The sequence below is a fragment of the Apium graveolens genome, chromosome 11, assembly GCF_009905375.1.
Source record: "Apium graveolens cultivar Ventura chromosome 11, ASM990537v1, whole genome shotgun sequence".
In the NCBI taxonomy this organism is placed as follows: Eukaryota; Viridiplantae; Streptophyta; class Magnoliopsida; order Apiales; family Apiaceae; genus Apium; species Apium graveolens.
The window spans coordinates 196279882-196286062 of NC_133657.1; the positions used below are offsets into that span (position 1 = coordinate 196279882).

At 35.7% G+C, this 6181-nt stretch overlaps 1 long non-coding RNA gene across 2 annotated transcripts; it reads right to left on the reverse strand.

Moving 5' to 3' along the window:
* Nucleotides 1–909: 909 nt before the first annotated feature.
* LOC141697837 (uncharacterized) lies at nucleotides 910–3377 on the reverse strand. Of its 2 annotated transcripts, none has more exons than XR_012564858.1 (3): nucleotides 3051–3377; nucleotides 1712–1834; nucleotides 910–1608 (listed from the first exon to the last, which is right to left on the reverse strand). It is a non-coding gene; the product is annotated as an uncharacterized LOC141697837 (long non-coding RNA). The 2 variants fall into 2 exon arrangements; XR_012564857.1 differs by having other exon boundaries at nucleotides 910–1626.
* Between the last annotated feature and the right edge of the window lie 2804 nt (nucleotides 3378–6181).

Genomic DNA, 6181 nt, shown 5'->3' on the forward strand with positions numbered 1-6181 from the left:
CTCATTAACTTGATTTGAAGATCTAACGGTCATAGTTAAAAGAGAGGACTAAGGTATAAAAAAAGATGGTAACCAAAATACAAATTATACCAATATTTGTCTATTATAGTTTAGTACAGATATGCAAACCTTGGTTGAAATAATAATCAAATTATGATCCTGGAACATGAAAATATGTCGATGTAAAATATGTACCCGAGGTCTCAACAGAAGTTGTGCATCTATTAAATTAAAAATGTACGCAGGTCAATTCTCAGATTTTGTTTACCGTTAAAATTATATAATAACTGACGGTAGTGAGAATCTCAGTAGATTTTCGTAACGATCGTAGCCATTATTAAAAAATTATTATAATTTTTTCGCGTTGTGCTTATTTTTATTTTATTTTTAATATATTTGGAGTGAGGCTGAGCCACTATTCGAGATTTCCGTGTAAAGTAAATAAGTATCCACTTTAAAGTGGGTGATGAAGATGAATTAAAGGAACAGATGTATCGTGATCCAGAAATTTCAAAATGATCAAGGGGAAGTAGGGAGTAGTGTGATTTCATAGCTGAAAGGTCGAAGATAAGTTAAGATGAAGGTAAATTAAGACCGCAGATAATTAGAATTATAGAAAATTATTTGTTGGGCCACGAGCAAGTCGTAACTCCACACTAGTATGATATTGTCCGCTTTGGGTCAGGCCCGCACGGATTTATTTTTGGGTAAATTTTTGAGGAAGTTTACATGACACCTCTTCCAGGACTTCCGCATCAACCAAGTTATGTCTACAGACTTCGTAAATCTATTTATGGTCTTCGTCGATCATCTCGTTGTTGTAACGTAACTCTATCTATTTAATGATTCAACTTAACTTCCACGATCACTCAGAAACCAAGCTTTGATACCATGTTAACTTTAGAGATATAATACGAACGTAAAATATTATTACAATCAACACATAATTTATAATACATGTCCGAACTTATATAGAAAAACAATATAAGCTAAATACCGAAAATACCCTAATATATATAATATAATACTCCCTTCGTCCCAATATACGTTTCCTTTTTTGACTTTCGGTACTGTTCACGGTAAGCGATTGACTACTAATTTACGTCTAATCTATAATATCAAACATAGTCATGAGTGATCTCGTTGAATTCGTATTTATGAGTACTTTAATACAGTGAAATTTTTATATTTAATACTAATACGAATTTAAAGATATTAACGATCAAAAGTGTGCATTGGCAAACGTGTCCAACATGAATAAAAAACGTTTTTAGGGACGGAGGGAGTAATATATTATATATATATATATATATATATATATATTCTAACAGGAGGAAGGGTGGGTGGGAGTACTGCAGCCCACTTACTAGTCCTCCAAGTATCAACATGCAGTCCTCTAGTTATGTGGCTTAACTTGAGTGTCCTTGAGTGCTTGTGCTTCAGCTGCAGAACAACACCTGCTATAGATGCGTCGGCAGAAGGAAGAGCAGTTGCTTTGCACTTTTTCTCCTTCCAAAGTTCCATGTCCTTCTAGTTCCCTATTTTTGCGGCTTCCACTGACTTGTCCATAACGGTATCCGCCACCGTCCAAACTAGCTCCCTCAGCTGCTGGAGCACGATTCAAATCTTGTTAAAGACAGGATACATGCGTGAGTGTGTTGTAGCAATTAATCTTATAATGTAGACAAAACGTACTAAACAAAAGACTTACTCTTCTGAGTAGTTTTGGCTAGATCTCTAGCTGCAACTTCTGAACTAATGAGCAGAACAAAAGCAATTGACAGACCAAGTAAGAGGACTATTTTAGAACCCATATTTCCTTCAACTTGGTATTCTGTGAAATGAAATGGTTTCAGATTCTATTTATAGGCGTGGTTGAGTGTTGTACACAAGATATTATAAGCAGATATTATATCAAGTTGCCAGTAGACAGGGGCGTCTGAGAAATGTATGGAAATTATATAAAGATCTACATCTTAGTGTGTGGCATAAGATTATGACAGGGTTTGCTGCGAAGGGAACCGATGAAGTTGATGTCTACAAGATTGAAATGGTATCTTGTCAATTTGCATGCAACCAGAGAGGAGTGTTGCCAGAAAAACAATTGTGTAGGGTCAAAACTTGAGATATTTTGAAAATTTTAATTTGGCAACATGCATGCAAGAAGTGGAGATGCTAGATCAAGGTATTGCTCGTTAGGGGTGTTCATGGGTCGGGTTGGCCGGGTTGGAGGCATTTTTATGACCCAATCCAATTAAATAGGTTTAAATTTTTTTGACCCAACCCGTAAAATATAAAATCGTAACCCAACCCTACCCATCGTACATCGGTTTGGGTCGGGTTGGGTTGGTTTGAACGGGTTGAATGATTATATAAAAAAAGTTTCACTGCTATATATAATTGTTAATTTCCAATAATAGAATTTACGATTATAGTACTATTTTTTAAATATGATTAAATTGAAATTTTAGTAATGTATATCATGTCATAAATCATATGCATATACACGAAATATAACTATAAATAAAAATATTTATATTGTATAATGTACAATTGCATATACTATATAGATTATATTTAAAATATCGAACGAGGATTAAGTTAAATCGGGTTGGGTTGGGTTGGCTGAAAAAATCTTGAACCCGTACCCAAACCATTTAATGCGGTTTGAAATTTTTTTAACCCAACTATGGATCGGGTTATTTTAAAATGGTTTAATCGGCCTAAAAGAAGGTTGGGTTGGGTCGGTTTGATCGGGTTGACGAACCCATGAACACCCCTAGCTCGTAATTCTTTTACTAACGACTAACCAGTCATTCTAAAACCTTAAGATGTCAGAGGACCATTTTCAGGTTTTTATATTGTTATTCTAATATTAACTGATCTTTAAAAGTGCTTAGGCTGTGTGGAAAAGATGAACTGGTGTTGAAGTTCCTAGACGCCAAATTGTTATAGTAGAAGTCTAGAAGACACCAAAGAAATGACTGAACAAAATGAAAACAAGTACATGTAATTTTATGACGACAACTTAAAAAGCCCCAATGATCTACCTCTTCTGCATCCTCGGTTTGTTTTGTGTCCTTCCGGATCTCTGCACAATCCCCTGAATTAGCCAGGGGTGTCTATCTGTGAAAATGTCTCCCATAACAAAGCCAACAACAAGCCCACTCACGAGTCCTCCTAATATGAATAACCAATCAAATCCACTTGGAAACATATCTTCATCAGTATCATCCACGTTTTCATCAGGTGGTGACTGCACGGTTACACAATTCTTAGGTAATGGAAATCCACAAAGTCCAGAGTTTCCGGTGTAAGAATTGTTGTCAAATGTTTTGAATTGCGGGCCTTGTGGTATGTGACCACTTAGGAGGTTGTGAGACTGTTATCAATCTTGTACGATAAAGACATTATTATATATATATTGAATATATAACTAATTCATAAGAACATTGCTAATTCTTAAATCACATAAGCATATAAGAATTAACAATTAAATTAGGAGAAGGGTTTGAGAAAACAAACAGAAATTGGATTTAATCTCGAGTCCAGAAAACTGTCTCCTTAAAGCAGTTTCGCCCCGCACCATCCGTGTTTAGCGACCTGCTTCCCAGGATAAAACGAGATACTAGTATAATCGATAGATCGAATATACTCTCAGCGAACCTGAACTGAGCCCGAGAACTATCACCGAAATATTGGAAAAATTTAAGATTAAAGAGACCAAGAATGAAAGAGATGACTCTTATTTCCTTGACTTAATAAAACTGGTGCCCTAAGACTCTATTTATAAAGAGAGGCTTGAAAGGACTTGTTTTTCTTTTCGATGTGGTACATGGTATTTATAAGAAAAACTAAGGAATAGGTTTGTGCTACTCTCGATGTGGTACAAAACCACTTTTCATATTAAAAGGTAAAACTTTGGAATATCAGTTCTCATTCACCTTTTACTCATTTTGAGCGTGTTAATATGCGTTGGAATCCCCTCGAAGAGAAGAATATGTTCCAATAAATACACACCACTAACACATAATGTGTCTCACTCATATAGAGTCTCAAAATGATTCACAACTTAGTCTAAAATACTAAGTTTGTCCAACAATCCCCCACAAATGAGATTGATGGTCCAGTAGCACGCACCACATAGACACCACATAGACAGACAGACGCGGAGCTTGACTTGGTGATAGTTCCGGCGGTCAGATATAGCATACGATAGGTAGAGAATGCTCCTTGAACCTTCGCTCGAATAAGTATATCGACTTTACTGGTAGACAGTATGACGCGATGTCCTTGAACTGTTCGACCGTTTGTGTAAACGATGACATACTCATCACTATATCTTTCCTGACTCATTCAGTTCTCATGATTATGTCCATTTTGGCCCTGGAACATCGTCCTGGTTCTGCAAGAGTTTCTAAAGAATTGTGCCTCGCAATTCTCCTTTGAAGCGGCCATACTTCTCTCTTACATAGGTGATCTTTATCTTATAGAGTAACCCGCGTTTACTCAACCGAATATTATGTATTCAAACTTGAAATCCTTGTATTCGTCAAAGATCATTAAAAGCATAAAGCTTAACCTCGTACCTTACGGGTCTCACTGTTTCATCATCATAGAAATAGGCCGGGGGTTACCCCCACAGTGATTTAGTCATCATGATTTAGTTGTCCCATTGAACCAAGTTCTTGGGATCTCCAGTCAGCAAGGTTGGGTGTCCACCATGACGCCGTTAAGCAATAGGCAAGGCTCATTCCTCTCGATGATTTGACAACTATCTCTCGGTCTAACTAGATTCCCTTGTCTTAAACAGATTCACTCAGTTTAACCATCTGGTCAGTGGATCCAAACATTATCATTTGACTTTACATAGTCAATCATGATAATTCTCGTTGAGAATAGTTGTTTAATGGTATTATGTCCTCATCATAGATGTGAGACATACCATTTCATACACAATAATGTGATCTCCCAATTTGCATATTGATTACACGATATATGCATATTGAAGACACATTTTCCTTGTCATTTAGGAATATCCTTACAAAGTGGCTACTCAGCCTTTTAACTGCATTTATTTTATGCACCAGACTCGTATTCCATCATGAATCGAGCTAAGTTTAGGATTTCCATGACACGACTGCTAAGTGTGAAATGTATTCTCGAATGACTTTTAAGTTCTTAAAGTCAAATATCTAATTTACATACTATATTCACATAGTACAATTAGATATCTTTCGTATTGCAGTCCAAGCTCACGAGCACATATCATACACCTTAAATCTCATTGCAATCACTTCCAAGTGACCAATTTCCATTGTACTCGTGCATCTACCCAGTTTACCAACTGTATAGCCTATGTCTAATTTTGTACAATTTTAAAAAGTACAACAAACTTGCAATCCTTCTTGAGAGATCCTTGTTCATCTACGCTTGGATAAATATAAATCCATTCCAGCTATGACAACTTTAGCTTCGTTGATCTCTTCAAAATTCACATCACCAACATGTGACATGTATCATCTAAAACTTTTAAAGTCACGAAGATTGTAATCTTCAAATAAACCTTTTCAATCTCATCAAGATTTTCAGAGATGATCCTCTTGTCATTACTTCTCGTAATGATCAGATCACTCACATGCAATCAATTATGACTTGCATATCATGTGTAAATAACACATGCACGCTTGTCAATTCTCTGATTTTGAATCAGTTTGACATCTCATATTGACATATTTCACATTTATGAAATAATTTTACTAGTTATTACTTAAGGCTTCACTTGTTATTGATATTACCAGCTTTTAGCGTCCCAAAAACCAGCAATTTCAGTTTGCATCATTACCGAGTTTAAGCGTCCTTAAACTGGCAATCCTTATTCACATAGCAACCAATTTTGAGCGTCCTCAAAATGGCAACCATGTCATTTATTTGAAGCCATTGCTTATCATAGCAATATCAAATTTAATATGCCATTATTTCGTGTCAATGTTGTTTCACTCAACATGATCACCGAAAATACAGATTTTCTACTCTTGCTTTATCTAGAGCAACTCTCGGGTTCACGTAAATAGATATTTTTCCAAATATCTATTTAGAAAGACCATCTCAATGTTCATTGATGCACTTTTAAATTTCACAATACGATAATTTTAGTATCATCTTAATGAACATTATTCTC